Genomic DNA, 26,310 nt, shown 5'->3' with positions numbered 1-26,310 from the left:
TGTTTGGTGAATGGCCCTATAGAGGAGTTGATAAAACAAATGTTGCCTTTGTTACAAAGCAGCGTAGTGTGAGAGATCTAGGGCTTCCAGATTTAGCAAATTACAAGAGAAACATGGAATAGCCCAGCTAAATTTGAATTTTAAATAAACAATTACACACACATACCCAAGAATGATGTCCAATTTGGATATACTGGCTGTCCTGTATTTTGTCTGGCACCCTAATGCAACTATTAAGCCTGAGAAGATGGCTTTTATACTCTTAGAAAAAGAACTGGAGGAGGAAAGAAACTGTATTGCAAGAGAATGTATAAACATGCACCTCCAAACAATCGCACTGTTCCGAGGGAGATCAGAAACTGTGCCTGACCGAAAACAAACAAACAAACAAACAAAATCCCAGAAATTTATAAACTTGGGCTGTGTGGTATTTACATCCTGTTTTAAAATTTTTTTTTCTTTTAATTGTGTGTGTGTGTGTGTGTGAGAGAGAGAGAGAGAGAGAGAGAGAGACAGAGACAGAGACAGAGACAGAGATGGGGGTGGGAGGGAGAGGGAGGGAGAGAGACAGAGAGAGACAGAGACAGAGACAGAGATGGGGGTGGGAGGGAGAGGGAGGGAGAGAGACAGAGAGAGACAGAGACGGGGGTGGGGGTGGGAGGGAGAGGGACAGAGACGGGGGTGGGGGTGGGGGGAGAGGGAGGGAGAAAGACAGAGAGAGACAGAGACAGAGACGGGGTGGGGGTGGGGGGAGAGGGAGGGAGAGAGAGAGACAGACAGACAGACAGACAGACACAGAGACAGAGACAGAGGGGGGGTGGAGGGAGGGAGAGGGAGAATGTGCAATGAATGAGGTGTCCCTCGGAGGCCAGCGAGGTCTGATCAGGTAGTTTTGAACTGCCCAATGTGGATCCCTGGAATCCAGCTGAGTCCTCTGAAACAGTAGGAAGCTGAATTCCCTTGAGCACCCAGCCATCTCTCCAGCTCTTATTTATGTCACCTTAATTGAGAGCTCCCATACAGAAACATGGTTAATTTCTAGTCTCACACCTTCATTAAACATTGAATGTTACATTTTCTTGAGGCTGGTCAGATTCCTTCCCCACCTCTTACCACCTCCCAGCCTGTCTCAAGAGCTGGAAAATTTCAATCCCTTCCTTTCCCACTCCAGCTGCAGTTTCCATGGTAATAAAGTGAACCTGACTCTGTGGCTAACAACAGCTAACAGCTCTTGAAAGGGACTAAACCAGAACAATTGGAGACAACCTAAATTGGTGGGGGAAGGGAGGGCTCCCTGAATCCCCGACTAACTCACTGTTAGCTTATGCAAGGATTTTGTTGCTCTCTCCAGAACTGGAGAAAGGTGGCTACTCTTTGTAGACCTCATAAAGTCACAGATTCTCATTCCAGAAGCTTCTACCAACCACAGTGGCTGGCGTTAACTTCACTCATGCTTACCATTTATCAATCCATTTTACCAATGAGGATTAGGACGTGGGGTTTTGCATGCTAGGCCATGCTGGGTCCACAGGATGCGATTGTTATTAAAACAGATGCGGTCTAGTCTCTTATTTCTTATGGCACAAAGGGAGCTATTATATATGGGATATATACAGAGGTCTGGGGCATGTACAAATGAGTTAAAATGAAGCCAAACACTGCATTGCATGGAAATGAGCCGGTTGGGACTGGGGTGAGACCAATACCAAATGAATAATAAGAACACTCACATACACTGAGCAATGCTTGCTATGTCAGACATGGTTTTAGGCAAGGAGACTGTACCAGTGAACAAAATATATTTACCATCTGTCTCATAGAATTTAAGGGGAAATGGGGGGGGGGGAGAGAGAGGAAAATACATAAATGACCTGGGATCTAAAGCAAGATTTTTAACTTCAATTTGGCTTCAATAAAAAGAAAAATTTACTGACTGAAGTAAATGAAAATTCCAGACATATAGTCAGTGTAATTAATGGTTATAAATATGATCTGGCTGGGCCCTGCAAGATGGCTCTGTAGGTAAAGGGCCCTGGCCATTCAACTCTGATGACCAGAATTCAATCTCCGAACACATTTTTAAAAATCGTGTGTAGTGATGTACATCTGTAATCCTAGTGTTCCTTTTGGCAAGATGAGGAGCAGAGATAAGAGACTCTCCTGGAAGCTTGCTGACCAGCTAACATGAAGTATGCAGCATGCGGCACAGGAGAAAAGAAGCAAAGGAGGATCTGCCTCAAAAAATGAGGCAGAAAGGATAGACCAGAAAAAAAGTTGTTCTCCAGTCTCTACAAAGGCAGTGAGCACATGCCCACACTCACACACATATACCCCTCTCTGTCTCCATTTCAGTCTCTCATTTCTTGTCTCCTCCTCCCCTTCCCCCCTCTCTCTTTCTCTCGCTCTCTCTCTCTCTCACACACACACACACACACACACAGAGTTTCTGTTATTGAAGTCTTCTGTCCAGGACTCCTTCCTTTCCTTCTGGGTCATGTGACAAAAATCATCTTTCCCAAGAAGAAAATGTCCATTGACCTGGTCACTCCATTTTTTTTTTTAAGATTTTTTTTTAATTTTATGAATATGACTATTTGCCTGCATATGTGTATGCAGACTCTTGAGTTAGAAGCTAGCCTGGTCTACAGAGCAAGTTCCAGGACAGCCAGAGCTACACTGAGAAACCTTGGAGAGAGAGAGAGAGAGAGAGAGAGAGAGAGAGAGAGAGAGAGAGAGAGAATGAGAATGAATGTGGAAGGCTCTGATTCCTTTTCCTGAAGGGATCCAATATAAAAAAATAGTTTTGATGACCTCAACACTAAGGTTCTTAACATCTAATTGGGAGGATGTCTGGGCCATTTGTGTTCTTAACACACATGTATGCAGTGGCTTCAGAGGCCAGAAGGTGTGAGTCCCCTGGAACTAGAGTTGCAGATAGTTGTAAGCTGCCATGTGGGTGCTGGGAACTGAACCCAGGTCCTCTGTGAAAACAAGTGCTCTTAACCACTGAGCCATCTCTAGCCCCTGGTTACTCCATTCTTAAGCCATGCCCACTCTGACTAGCTCAGAGACCCTATCTTAAAAACAAACAGACAAACAAATCATGACCCCTGAGTCCTGTAAGAACAGGCTATGAACCCATTTTGACCTACGGGTCATAGTTTGCCAATTCTTTGCCTCATCAGAAACACAGATAAAATGATTGGCACAATGTTTTGTTATGAGTTGTTCTTGCTTTTCTGGGATCACCAATCCATTCACAAATTGTATATTCTTTCCTAGCTAGAGGGATGAATGGATGGGTAGATAACTTGTGGTTACAACATTATAAACTCAAAGTCTCATTTCTTGCCGTGTTAGTCTTTGCTCTATGGACATTCCTTCTTGCTCCATGTCAGCTAGATTACCAGTCTGGGCCATTTGTGTTCTTAAGAATTTGTCATTTGGACAAGACTTAGAGGAGAGAATTGTGAAATAGTAAACTGATCAGGGTCACATCTTTGTCTAAAGGTCTTAGACAGGTTTTTCTAGTATAGTAAGGTTATAGTTTTTACTTATTTGTGTCCATTACCAGGGATTGAACCTAGGACCTCCTACATACTGGTCACACATTCTTCTACCAAGCCATTTCCCCCAGTGGTCCTTGAAAGGTTTTATGAATTGAAGGTCATCCTCCCAATTAGATGTTAAGAACCTTAGTGTCAAGGTCATCAAAACTAATTTTTTTTAATATTGAATCCCTTCAGGAAAAAGAATCAGAGTCTCCCATTTGGTCTCTCTCTCTCTCTCTCTCTCTCTCTCTCTCTCTCTCTCTCTCTCTCTTTCTCTTTCCCTCTCTTTCTTTCTCTCTCTCTCTTTCTCTCCCTCTACCCCTCTCTCTTGCTTTTATGAACCAGGGTTTCTCAGTGTAGCTCTTGCTGTCTTGAAACTCGTTCTGTAGATCAGACTAGATTCTAACTCGTTCTGTAGACCAGACTAGATTCTAGCTCAAGAGTTCTACCTAGCTCTGCCTCCAGAGTGCTGGGATTAAAGGCATATGTAGGCTGCCCAGGTGGCTTCTGAACCCACCTTGAAACCCACTCTCATCTGACCACCTAAGTATTATTTTCACTAGCTCCTGGGGCCTCCACACGGATGAATCTGATATCTTAATTTCTGGTAAAACACAATTGATCGCATCACTCCTCCCCTTAAATAAACTATCAAGTTGGTGCAGGCAAGATAGCCCAGTGGGTAGCAGCACCTGTGATCCTCTTAACCTCAGCTTCCCCAGAAGCTGGGACCCTAGGCCTGTGACACAGACTTACTTTACTATTTTTGATGCCAGCCTCCCCCCCCTCCAGCTCCCATAATGTGTGTCAACCAGTTTTTTTAACTTTGAGACAGGGTCTCTTACTGAATCTGGATCTCACTCATTCAATTAGACTAACTGGCAGGTGAACCGCAAGAATCTTCCCGTCTCTGCTCTAGCTCTGAGATCTAGTACAGCTTTGTCACCATAGCTGACTTTTTTATGTGGACGTTGGGGGCTTAAATTCAGGTCCTCATCTAAAGCAAGCGGGTAAAGCCAGCCTTTTACCATCCAAGCTATCTCCTCAGCCCTTCCTCTGACTTTTGAACCATTTAGAACTTCCATGGAGTCCCACAAGGAACAAACAAAAACAAAAAATCTACTTTCTGAACTTAATGTCTTTCCTGCTAGAGAGGGGATACTTTACCTCCTTCCAGAAGTAAAGAGGCCATCAGACTCTGACTTGCAGAAGACTTAATATCTACACATTCTTAACTATAGTTCATCTTAGGGACCCAGGGCAGGAACATAGACATTGCCCCTGCCACACCTGATATGTCCCATCTGTCACCAGGTTCCCTGGTGCTGTCTCCTAAAATAATTTGTTCCTCATCCCTCACCTCACTGTTTCCAACATGGTGAAGGCCACCACACCCTCAGCTTGGACTCCTGCCATGTGTCCTCTCCCCTGGCATTTGTACCCTTAATCCATCCCCTGTGAACTTTCTGAAATAAAAATCCGTGTTAGATCCTGTAAAGGTCTCCGAGGTGCCTTATCTGGAAGCCCAGTTTGTCACAACACCCCAGGAGAGACTAGGAGGGTTTTTAAGCACAGAAGGACATTTGACTTAAAAAAATAGTTTTACCTGAATACTTCTGGGAGCTACATTCTTATCAGCTCATGAAACACTTTAAAAACAAACAAACAAACAAACAAACAAACAAAACAAAAACCCACCACTTTGTGTATGTGTTTGTGTATTTGTACTTTGATGCAAATAGTTACGAGGTCATAATCGTGAACGTTGAAAACAATTAACTTGAGTTTATTTCCTTAAAAATTTGTTACATTTTTGTTTATTTTGTGTGAGTGGTGAAGGGAGGACGTGCATACTGTGGCCTGTGCGTGGAAGTCAGAGGACCATGTGCCAGAGTTGGCTTTTTTCTTCTACCCTGTGGCTTCTGGTCATTGGGCTCCTTTACCCACTGAGCAATCTCGCCATCCCAGTGAAAATATTTATATTGCTTGGGGTATAGTTTGGAATCTAGTTCAGTGGGTATGACTTGGGGCCGTTTTTCTGACCACTGTAAGATGGAGAGCCTTTGTGTTACAAAGTGACTGGAGATCAGCAGCTTCCCGAAATGGGAGAACATTTGATAAGAACAAGGAACTAGGGTTTGATTCAGAAAAATCAGTAGGGGGGTGGGGGGTGGGTGGGTGGGGGTCTCTTGCTGACTGGCAACTTTGCATCTCTGGAATACTTATGAAACTATGTGGACAGCTCTTGTAAGCAGAACTATTTTCCCTTACCCTCCACACACCCAGCTCTGCATATTAGGTAGTAAGGGAGACATGTCTCAGTCCCAACCTGGCATTTAGCTCAGAAATGAAGGGACCATACTGAAGTGAGGATGTTAGCTGGAAGGCTCTTGTGGAGTCTCAGTTCCTTGTGGATCATTTGAGACATCTCCTTGGGGATCATATACCTCAGCCTCAAGATTCTTCCCCCACGTCTCCACATTTCTTTAACGTTGTTAAAGTTCATTTTAATTGTATTAATGTATTTGTATCTACCCTTTGACCATTTCATACATGTATACAACAGATCTTGATCACATCCTTCTTCTACTTCTGGCTCCCGCTCTCCCTCGATGTCCTCTTGTCACACACACACACACACACACACACACACACACACACACACAATCTCCCTCCCACTTTCATGTCCTTTTTTAAAAAATTAATATACTGAGTTCAATTATTGCTACCCACATTCTTATGGGTTTGGAACAGACACCGGGGCATGGGCAAGCTACCAATACCATACCCTCAAAGAGAATTGACTGTCTCGTTCCCAGCAGTCACCTATTGCCAGTGGGTTCTCAGCGAGGGCTGGGGTCTTGGGAATACCCTTCTTTGTTGGAATTGTGAGTGGTTTGGTGTGGGTCAGGTCTTGGCCTGGTATCCACAGCTGTTGTGAGTTCGTAAGTGTAATATAATAGCCATGCCATGTCCAGAAGACAGCACTTCACAGTCCTCCCTGCCTTCTGGCTCTTACGTTCTTTCCACCTCTTCTCAGTGATTTTCTCTTGACCTTTGTGGGAGGACGTAGATAGAGTAGTCTGACTTAGGGCTCTACCCCATATCTCCATTTGCCTAAGAAGGCTGACCACCAACCTCTCACGTTAAGTCTGTGTCTGTCCTTGTGGCTAACATGTCTCCCGGGCATCTGATGTCACTTTATTTCCTATATGTTCTCCTTGTCTATCACAGTATAACCTGGCCATTACACACACACACACACACACAAATATATATAAGCACATACACTCAAATACACACACAAACACACATGTACTCACATTCACACACTCACACATATATACATTATGTATACATATTACACACACACATACACACACACACACACACACACATATATATATATATATATATATATATATATATATATATATACACACACATGCATACACACACATACACAGTCATGCAGACATATACATCCTTCCTGGACCTCTGTGTGCCGATGGTCATGGCTCTGTGTCAATTTCTGACATCACCTCTGAAGACCTGGCTGCATTGTCACAGTTTTTCTTTGCTTGGCTCCAGTCAGGTCTACTTTGCTGCCATTCCATTAAAAGCCCTGTTGTCAAGGTCAACAGCCACCTCCATGTTGTCACCCCCACTGTGTTTCTTCTCATCAATCACTGAAGTTTCTAGAGCTAGTTACCTTGCCTAACTTTTATTTTATTTCTTCTACTTTTTTTTTTCTTTGCCTTTCGTTGGTTTGTTTGGGTTGGTTGGTTGGTTTGGTTTGGCTTTAGTTTGGTTTTGGGTTTTGAGAGAATCTGTCAAGTCACTTCCAGGTCACACCAAATTCTCCTGGGCCAGAAGCATGTTTGACTCCAAACTGAAGGGCTCTAGTGTTCCTTAGAAAATTACCCATAATTGTAGGCTATGAGGGATTGATGGCTCCAGATTCACCTGTACCAGCTCATCCTCACAGATCTGTTCATTCATATGTGTGTATGTATGTATGTACATATATTATATACATATATACACATGCATATAATAAATACATATAATCTTAAATTAAAAAAATAAGTAAACGAAAGTTAAAATTGCTCATATCCACACCCTTGACCCATTCTCATGCAAATTTCCCAACACGTGGTGAAATAATGATCATTCCCACTTGTAAGTAATGTACAGCCTTGTCTCAGTCCACTGACAGTGTATTAGGGCCACAGTTACCTGAAAAACAATATGTCAAGAATAAGAAAATTCCCGTGAACTAAGGAAAAGCTATATTGGTTCATAGCCAGGGAAGGAAGTAGCTATCAGAATCAGATACAACCCTGTTCAGCTGATCAATGACGGCTCGCCTCAGTGGACACGCTTCTGCAAGCCAAACAATTGCTTTGCTTTGGAGAGCCGGGCCCATCAAAGATGGACTCAGTCTGATAAACACGCCTCTGCATGCCAACCAATCCAGTGGGGTCTCACTCCAGAGACCACACTTCTGCAGATGACGTTAATGTCAGTCCTTTTCTGTCTTTGAAAGCTGGACAGCACCTGTCCTCTGCTGTCCCCAGACCCTCCATAGAACAGTTCCATGCTTCAGAGAGACTCCTGATTAACCTAGCTCTCTCTTGTGGGAAGAAGTAAATCGAGTACTGTCTTTTTGTAATTTCAGATATCTAGCTGGATTCATTGGTTTGAGCCATCACGACAGGGTAGTAGCAGATGTAGTGACTTAAACAGCAGAAAATGTTATCGTTTTTCTGGAGGCTAAAAGTTCCAAGATCCAGGTGCTGATGTGAGTCTGGAAGGCAGATGCTAAAGTTTCCAGGTGTTTGTGCCTCTTTATAATGAATTGCATGGAGACAGGTGGATGATTACTGGGAAGAGGAAAGCTTTTTAGGCGAGAGGTCGAGGGGAGGGGAAAGGTGCTCCAAGTCTGCCTTATGGCTTGGTTCCCAGAGGGCAAGAATGGAGAGGAGAGGAGTGAGGTCTGCAGTGGCTTTTCATGAGTCATTAGCATACGACCCAGCCCACTGGGTTCCTTTAACTCAGGCTTTTCAGAGCGTGCTGATGGCCTGAAACCCAGGTGAAGTAAAGCTGCCAGTCTTCCCACTGTCAGGGCCTTTTGTATGTTATTTCTTTCCTTCTTTTGAAAATGTTTTGGGAGTTTCATAAGTGAGAACTGTATTTACACTTCCCCCCTCCCCCTCCCCACATCCCATTCCTCCTGGGCCATCTCCCCATTCCCTATCAAATTTATGACCTTTTAATTCATCGTTTTGTGCATGTGTACGCAACACACACACACACACACACACACACACACACACACACGTCCTGTTAAGCCCTTTTGGTGCTGCTCATATGTATACGCATTTAGGGCTGACTGCTTGGGGGTGGATGATCTCTCAGGGGCCTTGTCCCTGGAGAAGACTGCTTCTCCTTGTCTCTGTAGTCATTAAGAGCTTGCCTGCAGCTCTGCCTATAGAGGTGGGGCCTTGTGAGGTTTTCCCCATCATCGTCATGTCAACTGGTGGCATCAACTATGCTGGTCTTGTTCAGGCCAGGATGTCCTTGAGAGTTCATAGGTGAAGTTTCCATGTCATATACAGAAAGCACTGTCTCAGAGCTCATGTCCTGGTCTTCTGGTTCTTGCAGTGTTCCTGACAGGTAGAGATTTCTTTGTTAATCTCTACTCTCCAAACCCCCACCCCCACAATCGGTTGGCCCGTCCACAGTTCCCTCTCATGACTTTCAGGTGCCTCTTCTTGTCAGATCACATGCTCCTCTGTGCATGTCTGAGTCACGCTCTTTTCTTCTTCTAAGGATGTTAGTCATAGTAGCTTAGCGTTCACCCTGATCTCCATTATTCAAAAAGAGACCCTAGTTCTAACTATAGTCACATTCTGAGTGGATGAGGAATTCAGTGTATGAATGTGGTGAGCCATTAGTCATCTCACCGTGCTCCCACAAAGTAAATACAATATATGTTAAGGTTTGGAGATAAAAGTTCCCTGCAAAATTATGGATGGATGTATGGCTTGGTACCCAGTTGATGGCTATAGAGGGATGACTGCTCATGAATATTGTCTTGGTTTCCTTTTCCACTGCTGTGGTAAAATACACTAACAAGAGGAACTTAAAGGAGAAGGGGTTTGTTTGATTCATAGTTCCAGTTCCAGTCCAAGCCAAGTACTGTGGCGCACACCTTTAATCTCAGCACTTGAGAAGCAGAGGCAGGTGGATCTCTGTGAGTTCAAGGCCAGCCTGGTCTACACGGTGAGTTCCAGGACAGCCAAAGCTATATAGTGAGAACTTGTTTTTTTGAAAACCAACCAACCAAACAAACAAACAAAAAACCAACCAAGTTACAGCCCATCATTTTGGGAGGGCAAGGAGGTAGGAAGTCAAGAACAGAGAGCTGCGAATTATCCCTTACTTTCTGTGGTCAGCTAACTTCTCCTTTTTCATTCATCTCAGACACAGCCCAGGCAGTGGTGCCTTCCATAGTCAGCATGTGTCTTCCCATCTCAATGAACCCAACTGAGAAAATCCCTAGGGCTGAAGAGATGACCTGGTGGCTAAGAACATGTATTTCTCTTGCACAGTACCTAAGTCTAGTTCCTCGCACCAACGTTGGGTAGTTCATAACCATCCATAACTCTAGCTTCTGGGGTATCCAACTCCTCAGGCATGTATGTGTGCATGCAAACACTCATTCATGTACACACGTGCGTGCATGCATGTATACACACACACACACACACACACACACACACACACACACACCTATAAACACAGTTTTGTTTTGTTTTAAGAAAAGAGGCTGCAGAAATGGTTCTGTAGTTAAGAGAGTATTCTGCTCCTCTAAAAGATCTGAGGTCAGTTTCTAACAACCATGTCAGTCTCACAACCACCTGTAATTTCGGCTTCAGTGAGCTCGAACCTCTTCATGCACCTGTATTCATAGAGTCAAACAACCTCTACACACATACACACATACTTAAAAATAATAAAACCTTTTGAAATGTAAGAAATAACAACAACAAAAAACCCCTAGTGGCTTAAAATAATTAACCCTATTACCTCCTGCCACTTCCTCTTAAACACTATTTTTATTTGTTCTTTAAGAATTTCATACATAGATATTCTGAATGTATTCACACACGCGTGCGCACACACACACATACACACATACACCCTGTCCCAATAATTTTTTTTGAAGCAGGGTCTTACTCTGTATCCCTTGCTGGTCTAAAATAGGATATATAGACCAGGCTGGCCTTGAACTCACAGAGATCCACCTGCCTCTGCCTCTCAAGGGCTGGGTTTAAATGTGAGTGCCACCATACTTGCTTGGAATTCATGTCGTTTCTGTAATTCAGGAAGTCAGCAATGATTTGGCCTGTTAATTCTGGCTCAGGGTTCCTTAGGTTTATAAAGAGTTTGGCCATTTTTTGTTTTTGCCTGCAGTCTTGGGGAGAGTGGAAAGAGCCACATCCCAGATGGCTCACCATAGAGCTGGTGATTAGATACTGGAAGTCTAGGTTCCTCACACCAGTCACTATGCTAGGAGGTGAGGATCACTGAGACGGGTCACTAGTGAGGTTAGAAATGGCAAAGATACGGACCTGTTGATTCTTCTTCCAAGGCCTATAAAATAGAACCCAGTCCTGGAGGATCATAAGCAAAGAGTCTAGTTGAGCTTTCCTGGCCTCCCATGGGACTGTGAAATGATAATTAACATTAAAAACATTTATCTGAGAAAAGGTCTCACTATATAGCCCTGGCTGTTTTTAAACTTGCTATGTAAAGATATGTGCCATGGTACCCGGCTATGAGCTTTTTTTCCTCCATGAGACAGGGTTTCTTTGTATAGCCTTGGCTGTCCTAGATCTATCTCTGTAGACCAGGCTGGCCTCGAACACAGAGACCCACTGATGTCTACCTCCTGAGTGCTAAAATTAAAGACTTGCATCACTGCCTTGGGGCTTGAACTTTTTTTAAGATACAAAATTTATGGGAATTTGTTAGGTATCAATGGACTGATTGTCAGAATGGACCATGGAATCTAAATTAGATGAAGAAGGATGAAGACAGGTATAGGAGAATGGATGTATAAATTGGGGGCTACCCTTAGGACAGGGGCTATCTATGAAAGCAAGCTCTGTTTGATATTATGATTTCTAACATAACACAGTTTCTAATGAGATGAGGTTCAGAATATTAATAGATGGATGATAGGTGATAGCTACTCAGATGATAGATACATAGATTGATGGTGACTAGAAGATAGATGATGAAGAGATAGATGGAAGATAAATTGATAAATAGCTGGCAAGATCATTGCTGAATGTTAAATTATAGATACAAAGATGATAAGTGGTGGATAGATGATAGTCAGGGTGGATAGATGGGAGATAAATAATAGATGAATAGACAGTAGTTAGATTGATATATGATGATAGATATCTATGATAGATAGATAGATAGATAGATAGATAGATAGATAGATAGAACAAAAGTAACTCTAAGCCTTAAAAGAGTTACCCCAGGGCTGAGTTTGGCCGTCCTTACCCAGCATGCACAAGGCCCTGGCTCAACCTGAAGCACTGCACAAAGCTGTTGTACAGGGTGCCCCTATAATCACTAAGGAGGTTACAACAGGAGGATTCAGAATTTCAGGTCATCCTGATCTATGTGTAGAAAGCTCACAGCTAGTCTGGGTGACATGAGAGCCTGTTTCTAAGATACAGAAATAAACTCTACAGGTCAGTATGGTTTTTGTTTGTTTGTTTTGTTTGTCAACTTGACACAAGCTAGAGACATCTTTGAATAAGTCATCCTTGAGGAAGAGGAACACCAGTTGAGAAAAAGTCCACATCAGATTGGCTTGTAGGCAAGTCTGTGAAGGCATTTTCTTGATTTGGTGATTGATGCAGAAGGACCCAGCCCATTGTATATGGTGCCACCTCTGGGCAGGCAATCCTTGGTTAAATAATAAAGCAGACACAGGAGCAAGACAGTAAGCTGTGTTCCTTCATTCTGATTCATTCTGTGTTCTGATTCAGTTCCTGCCTCTGGGTTCTGGCTTTCTGTTCCCCCCTTGCCTTCCCTTCATAATGAACTATAATCTATAAACTGAGATAAACTCAGTCCTCGGCCATGGTCTTTATCACAACAATAGAAATCAAATTAGAATATAAATAAATAAGCAAGATGTGTTTAAAAAGAAAAACAAACAAACAACAACCCCCCTCCTAAAAACAAACAGACAAAACCACTCAGGCTTGGATAACTATTCAGAGGGTAAAATGCTTGCCTTGGAAGCATGTGGACCAGAGTTTGATCCTCAGCACCACATAAAGCTGATGGACAGGACAGTGGTGGAAGCTCGTAATATCAGTTCTGGATTCATGGAAACAGCAATATCCCAGGGGCTCCCTGGCCAACCACCCTAGCCAGATTGGTGAGTTCCAGGTAAAAGGGAGGAAACCCTGTCTAAAAAAACCAAAATAATGTGCATGTCCCTTAAGGAATCATATCCCAGGTTGACTTCTATCTCTACACATACATACAAAAACATGTATGTGTGTACACACATGTCTCAGGAGGCAGAGGCAGAAGAATCTCTGTAAGTTCGAGGCCAGCTTTGTCTACAGAGCAAGTTCCAGGACAGGCAGGGCTACAGAGAAACCCCAACTAGAAAAACCAAAAACCACACACACACACACACACACACACACACACACACACAAAAGCCGAAACCCAAAGCAAAACAAAACCAACAACGACATATCCATGATATGCAATTCTAGAGATGGTGTCTCTAAATAATGTCTGATCATAGTAGAAGTCATGTTTATGAGGTAATGTATGGGGGGGTGGGAACAGTAAAACCATGTGGAATATGAAAATGCCATTAAGACAGTGTGGTTTCTACCTCCTTTCTGTGACCCCACACTTAAAACAAAATTCTACATGTTACCAGGCATTCACTTGAGAACCGGTGAAAAACATAGTTAATATTCTCGAATTTTCATTTTTTTTATGAATAGATAGATCTTCATGGAAAGAATGGGTGAAAAGACTCCAGTTTACCTGCTTGTGGATGCTTTTTTCTTTCTTTCATCTTTGATATCTCCCACCCTGTGATTTCCAATACAGCTACAAAGAGTACATGCTCCTTTTATTGTGAAAAGACTTTAAAGAAAATTCTTTAAAAGACAGGACTGGAAGGGGGTGGGGTGGAACACCCCAGATGACGTAGGCGCCTAAAGCCAGAGCAACTGTGGAAGCTTAAGTCTGGGCTGGGTTACCTCAGCTCTTCTTGCCTCTAGCTCTCTCCACCCCCGAGCTGTCATCGGATCCAAGGACACATCTGCTGCCTCAGCACATGGAGAAAACTCATGCCTCACCCTCCTCTAGCTCTGGGATAAGCTTGCCCAGCCACTGCCAACTATTTCTATCTAAACATGGTCTCTGTTTGAGCAGCAAAGGCTGTCTGTCATTCAGCCACCTGGTACAAGACATGGGAAGTGGGGAGACTCTAATAATTCCATCAGAAACCTAAGTTTTCATTCACGTAATTTTAACGCTTATTTCATGCATGTGTGGTGTGCATGTGTGTGTGTGTGTGTATGCACTTGCTTGCACATGTGTGAGTGCACATACACAGACATGCATGGAGGCCCGGGGTTAGACAGAGTCTCTTAATCAAAGACTGAGCTCACTTATATGGCTAGACCTTCTAGCCAGCTTGCTCTGGGGTTTGTAGTCTCCACCTTCAGAGGCTGGAATTACAGTCGGGCTCCCTCGGCCGCCCAGCATTTATGTGGGTTTCTGGGGATCCCAGCTGTAGTCCTCATACTTTCATGGCAAGCACTTGAATGGCTGAGCCATCTTGCCAGTCCTAAATCTTTACATTTTTGACAATCTCATGTCACCCATTATTTACTCTTGTCTCTCCCACTCATGGTGACAGCCTCCTCCACCCCTCCCCCTTGTCCTTTCTTCCTCTCCTCCTCTTCCTCCTTCTTTCTCCTCTTCTTCCTCTTACCCCTCCTCCTTCTTTCTCCTCCTCCTCTTCTTTTTCTTTCCAACAAGTCCCCTCCAACTTTCATGACTTTGCTTTTTTGTTTGTGCAGGTAGCCACATCTGCTGTGTGTCCATGATTGCATGCCATGTCCAGAAGACGGTGTTTCATGTCGCACCTTCCCATCCTGCCATCAGCCCTACGTCCTACACAGTAACTCAGCTGTTCCCTGTACAGGTCTCTCCCATGCCCCTTCATCTCCATGTCTCCATGGCTGTACCTGTGTTCCTGGTCACCCTGTGTCTCCCTCACTCCCCGACCCGAGTGGCCTCTGATGAACTCAGCACTTGCAGCCGCAGGGATCTTCTCAAGAGGAAAATTGGAGGGCATCACCTCTTTGCTTGAAACTGGCCAGTGCCCATTAGGCTGAAGACCACGCCTCTCAGCATTCGCCTGACCGTCCAGTAGGGCCATCAACCTCCTCTGTTACTGGTTCCCTGACATCAGTTTGTTTCATCTTCCTGAGCCCTAGTGAGTGGAATGGATATCCTAAGAGTTCCTGCCTCAATCAAAGTGCTTGCTTCAGAATCATGAGAGCATGGGTTCAATCCCCAGCAGTATGTTGATAACACACAAACAAACAGACCAACAGAAGCCAATGGGGGTGCTGTGCACTTGAAACCCCAGTGCTGCCGAAATGGAGCAGTAGGATCTTTGGCCAAGTAGCCTAACCTACTTGTTGAGTTCCAGGCCAGTGAGAGACCCTGTGCTTTTTCTTTGTTTTCATTTTAAGGTGAATAGTGACTGAGTATCGCATCTGAGTTTGCCCTTCGGCTCCCATGTACATGTACACACAAAGGTACCCTCAGTTCTACTGCCCCTACATACAGACACACAGAGAGATTGTATCTTGAAGGAGATAGCCTGGACAGAGTCTTAGCAGAGGAATCTTCCAAGGATTGTTTTGTAAGCATAGTTCAAAGTTTCCCGAATTCCAGGCACTATGCTTGGGCAACAGTCATTTGAAAAAAACAAGTTCTCAGTTGTCTGTATTCAGCACTTCCACTGTGGACACAGACCCAAAAGAAATGAAAACAGGGCCTTGAAGATGTTCTTACGCTTGCATCCATAAAACATTATGTATGCCAATCTAGAGGCAAAAAGAGACCCAAGTGTTTATCAATACACGAACAAATAAACAAACTGTGGCATTGTGCCCATTAAGTGGGATACTGTTCAGTCACAAAAAGGGAGGAAATTTTGATATATGCTCTATGTGTGAAACTCCAGGACATTAAGCTAAGTAGGAAAGGAGCAAACACCAAAATCACAAATGCTGTGTGGTTCCAGTTATTTCTGGCAGTCAAGTCCCTGGATGTATAAATAGGGATGCTGGTTCCAGGTGTTCCTCCAGCAGCTGTCACCTTCTTTATCTCCTCCCCGACCCCCTCTCCCCTCCCCTCTTTCTCCTCTCCTTCTTTTCTTTTAACTTATTTATTTATTTATTTATTTATTCATTTATTTATTTATTATTATTAGTGTGTGTGTGTGTTGGCTCATGTATAGAAGTGAGAGGACAACTTTCAAGAGTTGCTTCTTTCCTTCTACCATGTAAGTTCTACCAGGGATTGAACTCAGGTCCTCAGGCTTGCTAGCAAGCTCCTATACCATCTGAGCCATCTCGCTGGCCCTGCAGCAATCCTAATTGGTTGGTGATGCTGCATTGTTGTTCCAGATTGCAATTTTCTAATGATTAATGGCCTCAGATGACTTTTCATGGATTTGTTGGCCATTTTATATCTTTGGAGAAAACAGAAATTTAATCTCTTTTCCATTTTTGAGAGATAAAACCAGGGGGTTTTTTTTGTTTGTTTTTTTTTTTTTGTTTTTTTTTTTTAAGATTTATTTTATTGTGAGTGTTCGGATTGCATCTATGTCTATGTACCACATGTGTGCCTGGTGTTCATGCAGGCTGGGAGAGGGTGATGGATGCCCTGGAACCAGGGTTACTGGTGGTTGTTAGTCTCCATGTGGGTGCTGGGGACTGATCCTCAGTCCTCTGGAAGAGAAGCCACTGCCAAGCCATCTCTCCTTCCACATGACTTTTGTCCTTCAAATTGTTCAGTTCTTGGAGTTTCCTTATATATTTAAACCTCAGTGCTTTATGTTGTTTTATAGATTGCCATTTTAAAATGTTGTGCATTCATTTGTCATGTATGACTGTGTACGGTGCATGCTGGAGCTCGCTGTGGTACATGTGTGGAGGACAGAGAACAATTTTTGGGATGTGTTTCTCTCCTTCCATCATGTGAGTAGAACTCAGGTTGGGAAAGCACCTACCAGCGATCTCACTGCCCCCCCACCCCCAAATTGCCTTTGTAGCTGTCAACCATCCCATTCTCTGGCCATAGAAGTTTTAAGATTGATGTGATTCTACTTGTCTGTTTTCACATTTCTTCCCTGTGTTTTCATTGGCATGTGTGTGAGTGTGATATCACCTAACTCCATTTTTTTTTTTAATTTTATTTTTTTTGCAGCACTGGGGATTGAACCCAGGGCCTTGTGTTTGCTAGGTGAGTGTTCTACCAACTGTGCTACAGCCTCAGATCCCTATTCACTTTTTAAATTTTCTTGCCTTGATTGCCAGTATCTGGTCCTTACTCTATCACTTCCAGGTAAAGAGCCTGACTCTTCTATGGTGATGTATAGGCATTGAGATAGGGTCTCACCAAGTCACCCATGCTGGCCTGGAACTCACAGTCCTCCTACCTCAGTCCCCAGAGTGCTGGGACTTCAGAGCTGTATGACTACCCCCAGGTGGCACAGGCATGATTCTGTGTGTTCCCTGACACCTGAATGTAAGCTAGGCCTGGCCCCAGGCCTGCAGAAGATTGTTCAGTGACTGAGTATGCCATTGCTAGTGTTTGACAAGGTTTGATTGAGAGTTTACACCTGATCATTCCTGGGCAGTGTGCCTCAAGATTCTCCCATTGGACAGTGTAAAGGGAAGGATGAGGGTTTCAGGAAAGGAGCCACCTGCCATCCCATAATATGGCACTCAAGTGATGCGTTAAAACTGTTGATGTCTCCTGAGAGTTTTGCAATGGAGCAGGGACTAGGGAGTTTTTGTGTTCTTTCTTCATGAGATGGGACCTTCAGAGGTCATGACACAGAGGTGTCATGAACCTGAGGCAGTTAAGGAATGCTGAGGGCCATCAGAAGGAGGTGCAGGAGATCTTGGCTTTATTTCCACCCTTTCTGCTGCAGCAGGAGGCAAGTTCTGAGATTCCAGAAGACAGTGAGAGCAGAATCTGCACCCTCAGCTATCAATATCTTCATGAACATAAAAACATAACCAGGTCCACACCTTCCCTTTGCAGGATATTGTCAAACATTCTTGGTTTTATCAGACTTTCATGGAGTTCCAGAAACCTCTGGACTGGTCCGTGGACTTTTGTGTAAAATTCTGTATTAGCAAAAACCTACTACCCCCACATCTGGCATATCTGTTCACCTTCCTCATTCCACCTGGTGACGTCTCACCCCATAACCACCCCACTCTCACCCCTGCCCTGTGTTCAGCAAGATTGCTGGGTCAGAGTGGGAAGACTCTAGCTCATCATGATGTTTCCATGGCAACCTTTCCTATCCATGGACTTGATCTCAATTCTTGCTTATAGATTTACAGCTTGCCCACACTGTGTTTGGAGTTCGATTGTATCTTCGCCCCTCAAGCTCCTAGAAAAACCCAGGGCTGGTGAGATGGCTCAGCTGGGTAAGGGTGTTGGTGGCCAAGCATGACAACTTGAGTTTGGTCCCTGGGACTGGACATTCTTTCTATCATGGGAAGGAGAGGGCTGACCCCTGCAAGTTGTCTTTTGACCTCCACAAGTGCCCATCCCCCTTCATGCAAAATAAAAAAGATAATGTAATTTAAGAAGAAAAATCCACTGTCAAGGTCCTTATATCTATTGGGACAGTCCTCAATAAAACTTTTCTTACACAGTCTGTCTCTAATAATTCAATGTGGTTTTTTTTTTTTCTTTAACAGTATTAGAATTTATTTCTTTTCCTTCTCCTCCCTAGCCAGACAGCAGCATTCCCTAAACCCTCTTGGTATAGAAATATGGTTCTTGGGTGGCAGGCCCAAGGACTCACCTCCCCCTCCCCTTCTGCTGGGGTCAGGGAAATGAGCCTTCTTCCTGGCCCTTGCTGGGGCCTCAAGCCGGCAGCTGGAGGGATTAAGGAAAAGAGGCTCCTGGCGTCCCTGAGTCTGGAGTGGCTGCCCAGGATGTCCCAGGAGAGGCGAGTGGGCCAGAGGGCTGGAGGCTCCCAAATCAATCAGAGGTCTGAAGGTCACTGAATGTCGACCTTTGAATCCGGATCCCGGTAGCCCTGAGGCTTGCACATACTCTGAGGGGGTGGAGCTGTAAAGGCAGATGTTTGAATCCAATTCTTTTGGAAGAGAGGGGTCCTGTTCCTAACAGTCCTTTGCCTTACAAAAAGCTCCCCTTTTCTGTCATCTCAGCAGCACTGCAGACTGGGGGCTGAGAAAAGCTTCTAGCAGCCCCTACCCCACTCCCCATTTAGCTGCCTTTCTGAAAGCATCTAGCTGCCTCAGGTACAAATATTGCAAGGAGTGAAAATTGCCCACAATTGCCTGGGAGGCTTAACCATTTTAATACAGCAGATAATGAGGGACATATGGAGGACCAACAAAATGGCTTAGCAGGAAACACTCTTGCCCTCAAGCCTGATTGCCTGAATTCAAGCCCCAGGACCTGCCTGTGGAGCTTGGAGGATAGAAGTCAGGACAAAAGTTACAGGTTCAGAAGTCAGTTTTCCTCCACCGTGACAGTTCTGGGGAGTCTCCTCTTCTTAGCCTGGGCCACAATGGGGGTGATGTTGTACATGATAGACAATCTACAGTAAGATCATTTATACTGTACATTCTGATATGTTGATACTAAGGTGTAAGTCAGTTGGTAAGAGTGCTCACCACTCCAGGAAGTTCTCATACACTGTCTGAGGCAACAGGCAGCTGCCTAGCCAAGCCAATTTTGTCTACGCCTGGGGCCTTCCAACAGCACCTTGCTAGGCAAGATTTCTTAGCTCCCTGAGATCCCGTGAGCACTCTATGCTCACGGGTATTGTTCTATAGCTCCTATGTGTGTGCATGTATGCACATGTGTGTGTGTGTGTGTGTGTGTGTATGTACATGTGTGTGGGTGGGTGCTGGTTGATGCACAAAGACAAAAAAGAAACGGTTGCAAAAGTAAATCTTCATTCACAACTCATAACTTACTGTTCAGTGTGAGTTTTGATAATTATGAGAAGGGACATGCTCAATGATGATGGTATTGATAACGAGGCTAGTTCCAAGAATTATAAGTTGATCATTTGAATGCAGAGATAATGAGAAAACTCAAATATGTTGCGTCTGCACTCTAATTTTTATGTAATCAGTGATTCTCAACCTGTGGGTCAAGACACCTTTAGGGTCATGCATTGGATATCCTACCTATCAGACACTTATATTACAATTTATAACAGTACCAAGATTACAGTTATGAAGTAGCAATGAATTTTATGGTTGGGGATCACCACAGCATGAGGAACTGTATTAAAGGGTCGCAGCATCAGGAAGGCTGAGAACCACTGTGATATATATAATTCCATTCCTTTGTATTGCTAAACATTATATTACATTGCTTTACTGATTGTGTGTGTGTGTGTGTGTGTGTGTGTGTGTGTGTGCATACATGTGCCTGGGTCATGTACAGAAGACAGCTTGGTGAAGTTGGTTGTCCCCTCCCACCAGCTCATCAGGCATGGTGGCAAGCATGGTTACCCATCCCATCGAACCATCTTCGTATCTCTCTTTCTTGCCTTTGTCTTTGTTGCTGTTGTGGTGGTGGTGGTATCGTTTTTTTTCTCCAAGACAATGCCTGGCTATGCAGTTTACACTGTGCTAGTGTAACCCGGGCTGGTGTCCTGAATCCTCGGTCTTTCTGCCACTCCTTGCCAAATGCCAAGACTTAGAGTGTTTGACATCACAGCAAGCTTCGACTTTCTTTCAAATCAATGAATAAAGATTTAGATGCTGTATTGGCAGGTTTCAGTCAAGTGACGTAGCCAGGCCACAGAATTTGGGAACTAGTTGCCAGGCCTAGTTTCTCTATGAATTCTTTCCTTGCTTGCTTTCTTAGGACTCAGGCTATAGACCTTCCATGTGAGTTCAGATACTCACCCAAAGGACTTCAAGTCAATATATCACACAGATACTTGCACGTCAAGTTTTTTTTTTTTTTTTTTCTGCAGCACTGTTCACATTGTGGGGACCATCCTAGGTGTCCACGAACAGGTATGGATACAGAAAATGGGAACTATCTATCTATCATATTTGTATGTGAATTATTTTCCATAAAAAATAGTTATGTTAATTGCCACAAAGTGGGTGCATTTTAGAAACAGAATTCTTGAAGTTTAGGTTTTTAATTATTATACAAAACATTAGGTTTCATCATGGATTTTCAAACAAAATTTGCTTTTGTTCATCTTCCTTTCCAGCTCTTCTCCCATCCCCCATCTTCTCTTGTATCCTTCCCCTCTCAGTCACCCCCTTTCTCCTTTTATGTCACAAGCATCCTGTTGCCTTGACACCCCCCCCCCCCACCGTCCTGGTCTCTGATCTAATCCTATAGTCCATAGCTACACTCAGACACGCACTCTCATCCATGTACACAGATTACCGCCACAAACCTGTATCCACATGCAGGAATAATGGGAGATAAATCAGGCTCAGAAAGACTTGTATGTTTTCTCTTGCATGAAGTTCCTAGATTTTTACATAGATATGTAGCATAAAAGTAGAAATGAAGCTATGGGGGACAGAGGAAACTAATCCACTGAGGTGAGAAAGGATAGTCTACACAGCATCCAATATATTCGTTTATGAAAAACAAATGAATAAAAAAAGAAAATGTAAAAAGAAAATGGCCTCCAAAGACCACTAAACACTTGAGAGCATGGGGCCATGCCAGCATGCATTTCCTTAAAAGTCTTTTTATCTCCTAGGCCTTCCCTGCCTGAGCGCCATTACCTCTATGAATCTATTTAAATGTGAATTTTAAAATTACATATACTTATTCATGTATCTGTGTGCTGTGCATATGTGCATGCATGCAGGAGTGAGTGAGTGAGTGTGTGTGTGTGTGTGTCCATGTGCGTGTGCACACTCCACAGCATGCTTGAAGAAGTCAGAAGACACTGCACGAGTCAGTTCTTTCCGTCCACCATATAGATCTTCAGGGATCAGATTCGGGTCCTCAGGCTTCTCCAGCTTGGTGAGAATCTCCTTTCTTTCCTCCCTTAACTGCCTTGCTTTTCTGTTTCCATGTTTATAAGCTTTTTCTGCTTGTTGGTGCACATGTGTTTCCCTATGGTACGGAAAGAGGCAGTTTGTAAAATTCCAAGCAATGTGCCCAGGAAAGAGATATTATATGAAAAAGTGAAAGAAACAAGGACAAACCATCTCAAAATGTACCACGTTGGCCTGTCAGCTGTTTCAGGCTGAAACTCCCAGAGGAACTTTAGCCACAGGAAGGTTCATTCAGCCTGCCTCTCCCAGGAGCGACAGGCCATAAAGATCCTTTCACACATGAAGGCTAGGACAGAGCCTTGATGACCTCAGGCGGGTGACTGGGCTGCCCTGAACCTGTGTAAACACCCTGAAGTAGACCTTATCTCCCCCAGCCTGATGGCCCCATATATCTCCTAGTGACATCCTGGAGTTAACTCCCCTAGTCAGAGACCCATCTGTCTTGTCATTCCTTCTCAAACATATTACTCTTTGTCTAAAATGTGTAGAGGCGCCCTGCTTCTCACATCAGATGCTGGTGAAAACCCCCATGTATGTATAAAATTAATACAGGTTTAATATTTTTCACCTCAAATTTAGCTCTTGTGTTAGTTGGGTCCCTTAATTGAGCCAAACAACTAAGTTAAGAGAAGATACACTCTGTCTCTGTTTTTCTCTCTCTGTCTGCCTCTCCTTTTCTCTCTATTTCTGTCTGTCTGTTTTACACACACACACACACACACACACCAGTGATGCAGTTGTGTTGTGTAGACGTATATTCCCCCAACTAAGGACTTTACTGGGTTGACTTACAGAAACATAAGTTGGGGATTATTTGCAGGAGGGTTGTATGATACGGCCCCTAATAGCAGTATCAGCATGAAGTCTCACCCCAGCAATGGTGACAGTTTTCCTGTAGCTGCACAGACAATACCCTGTCAATTTTTTCGCTCTCTGTACCTCTCCCAAGGCACTCAGACCATGTGAACCTGGGGAAGAATGTCCTGCCAAGGAAGTGGGGCAGGGAAGAGTGGCTGGTCCCTCTCTGAGGGACCACTCAACAGGCCCTTGTGTTGTTGAAGGTCTCTTGTAATAGTCGAGGATACTCTAATTAAGATGGTAGAGTAAGGATTCCCATTTCACTTCTCTTAGTTGCAAGGAAACCATTTCAGATAGGTTCATCTGCCAGGATAACAAGATGGACTATGCTCATCACAATGCTACTTAAAAAAAAATGGTCACGTAGCCCAGGCTGACCTCAAACTCACAATGGAGCCAAGGAAACAGAACTCCTGTTCTTCTTGCCTCAACCTTCTCAGTGCTGGGATTTCAGACAAGCACTGCTCACTCCCATGTTCATGTGGCTCTGGGAATTGAAACCAGAGCTTCCTGTGTACTGGGTAAGCTTTCTACCAATGGATCCACATCCCCACCCTGTATTGTCCTTTGCTTTTTTTCTCAGTTGAACTCAGCTAGGATCCCCTCAGCTCACAGCAGGGTGATCCCTGGGAGGTCCAGCTTCACAGTCTGTGATGGCTAGTGCAAACGTGAAGAACTGTCTAGATCAGATAGGCCTCTGGATGTGTCTGTGGACAATTGCCTTGATTCTGTCATTGGTATGAGAACACTCAGTCTAACAGTAGGTGAGACCACGCCTCCCTTGTGTTTGGGTCCTGGGCTGTATAGGAGGGAAGAAAGTGAATACCAGCCAGCAGGCATTAACTCATCCCTCTCTTCATCACATGAATATCATGTGACCAGCTGTTTTAAGTTCCTGCCTCATTGGCTTCTTATTATGATGGATTGTCACCTGGAGTAGTGAGCTAAACTAAATGCTTTCTTGCCTAAATTACTTTTGTCAGGGTATTTTATCATAGCAAAAAAAAAAAAAAAAAAAAAAGCTAAAGTAAAACATAACCCTGTTAAAATCCAGAGCAGACTGCTGCTCCCACCACAAACCTCACAGAAGCCGCACCCCTCTGGGAGATACTGACAGGTCTCTATCGAGAGCACCCTCTGAGAAGCTAACAGATTTCCAGATGCCTGCCTAACATTTCCAGATTTCTAGCCAGGGAAGTAAGTTTACAACAAAGAAGGTATGGGTGTTGACACATCCTGTTTCCTACTCTCACTTTTACCTCCTGATGGGGGAATCAGGGAGCATGGTTGTGAACCACCAACCTATTCCTCCAAAAAGACCCACATCTCTGCCAAAAGGGCCTAATTCCTCTTCAGAATGTTCACTATGCTGTCCCTTAATGGCACTGGGGCTGGAATCCCCTGTGTTCCCACCATACTGTTGTTTATCTTTCTGTCTGCCTGTGTCATTAATACCTCTCCCAACAAACGTCTTAGCCCCTAATAATCATTGTCAGTGTCCCCTTGAGAACTTTCACACCTCAGCAAGAAACATAGGTAGGACTCTGGTGACCTTGGCTGGATCATGTGTGGATCGTGCTCGTCGCATTCCTAGATTCAGCTAAGGACTCAGCTCCGCAGAGCTTTAGGAAATTGAGAGCCAGGGAAGAAACTACCTCAGAGGAAAGCCACTAAGCATTTGGCAGGAGAAGAGGACATATGGTGTGGGATCCGTTGTAGCTATTCTAAGGAAGGCCTGCTGGGGTATTCAGATGGTGAGATACTCCTATCGGCTCAACCCAGCCCCATCACCGTGTTTTCCCTCTTCTCTCTGATATTTTTGGTGGCACGGCAAATATTTTCTGCCTGCCTCTTTCTATGAAACACTCAGCAAAAGTGGGAGGTGAATCACAGCTTGTACTTATTTGGGCTTTCCAAACGCGTGGCGCGGTCCTCGCGTGGAAAATCCCATCCTGGAAGATCTTTACATGTTTAGCATCATGTTCATTTTTACCCATGAAGACACTAAGGACTAGAGAGGACCCATAACGTGCCTTGGGCACACAGTTAGTTGCCTTCAGGGCTGGAATTGGAGGGGAAGGTAGGTCACTGCACAGATTCCAACCTCAGCTAACACCTGCTGTATTATGTCTCTGAAATTGGATTCGTTTCAACAGTTTTCTCATGCAACCCGACATCATGAGGTAGTCATGTCCCCTCATATATGGTGTCTCAAATGGCAACCATCTGTGCATTAAAATCAATTTGTTCAGTACATAGGACACGCTTCGCAAGAATGTATGTCTCTCCCAACTGGTGGTCATGTAGGACTCTACATGGTAAAATAAATGACCCTAACAGATTTCACTGCAAGACTCACCTGGCCGATGAAGGTTTTCAGTTAATACACATGGCCACTGCATGAAACAGCAGAGGCCCCAGCTTGGCCTGTAGGACTAAGGATGACAGAGTGCTCAAACCAGTTTCAGCGAGGGTGTGTGTTGGGGGGGAGAATTTCTTGGCTCCAGGAACTGGCTGTCAGGGACGAGAGGGGTGTAGCTGTCTTGGGGTGATGGAATGTAGCCAGCAACTGCTTCTTCTCCATTTGAGCCTGTACATTGGCAGAGCACTGTCACGCAAAGCTTCCCCATAAGAGCATGGGGATAGATGACCACTCTCAGGTCATCTATCTGTGTGAGAAAGGCCAGCTTCCTTTACACCTAGAATACCCTTAGCTGGGCTGCTGTGGGTCATGCATTCCCAAGCCATTGCTAGCCACACACAGTATTTATTATACTAAGCTGATTGGTGTTGAGGATACAGGTGGGAGAAATATGGTCCTGGCAAATCAGGAAGATGGCTATTTTCTCTAAGGAGTAAACACCGTAAAGGGAACGCAAACATCAAGTGCCTTCTAAATGTCCGTGCTTATGCCCCAAGTCAAAAGCAGCCCCCAGTTTCTCAAATGCAGAAGCTTCTCCTTCCATGAACAGTAGTGAATGCAGAGAATGACAACTGCCCAAGATGCAGAAAATAAGAGAACTCGGTCCCAGTCTTAGGTGACTTCTCCCCCCCCCTCTCTAAGGCTCAGTGAACATTTCAGGAGAGGGAGGAAGGAAGCACATCTGAACTGAGAGATAAGGATAAATGGCTGTGAAATGCCATTCTCCAAATTCCACACAACCATTGCAATCATTAACTCACAGCAACTGTGAATTCCTGAGCTCGACCCCCACAAGACCAGCTCTGTCAACCATCAGTCATGGAAGGGGGAAAGCCTTACTTTTTGTGTTGAAACTACTGACTATTGATAGACTCTGGGATGGGAACAGGAATCACCATTTTTAGTTGTGTCTCCTCTGCTGAACCCACCAGACTCCAACACATAGCTCCAAACCTACAGTCTCACAAGCAGCCCTGGTTAATCTCAGTGGGTCACAAAACAACATAAATAGATATGAACATGAGAGATTTGTAGGGAGGGGACAGGGTAGATA

At 44.2% G+C, this 26,310-nt stretch overlaps 1 protein-coding gene and 1 pseudogene across 2 annotated transcripts in view; both read left to right on the top strand.

Annotated features, from left to right (window-relative positions):
- LOC143440783 (ubiquitin carboxyl-terminal hydrolase 29) overlaps positions 1–26,310 on the top strand; it is a 219,763-nt gene that overhangs the window by 22,740 nt on the left and 170,713 nt on the right. The gene's annotated exons all lie outside the window — the stretch shown is intronic.
- On the top strand, positions 19,777–19,939 carry LOC143441069 (small nucleolar RNA SNORA40; annotated as a pseudogene).

Source organism: Arvicanthis niloticus, chromosome 30 (genome assembly GCF_011762505.2).
Source record: "Arvicanthis niloticus isolate mArvNil1 chromosome 30, mArvNil1.pat.X, whole genome shotgun sequence".
Lineage (NCBI taxonomy): Eukaryota > Metazoa > Chordata > Mammalia > Rodentia > Muridae > Arvicanthis > Arvicanthis niloticus.
This window is presented reverse-complemented; position numbering and strand designations above follow the sequence as displayed.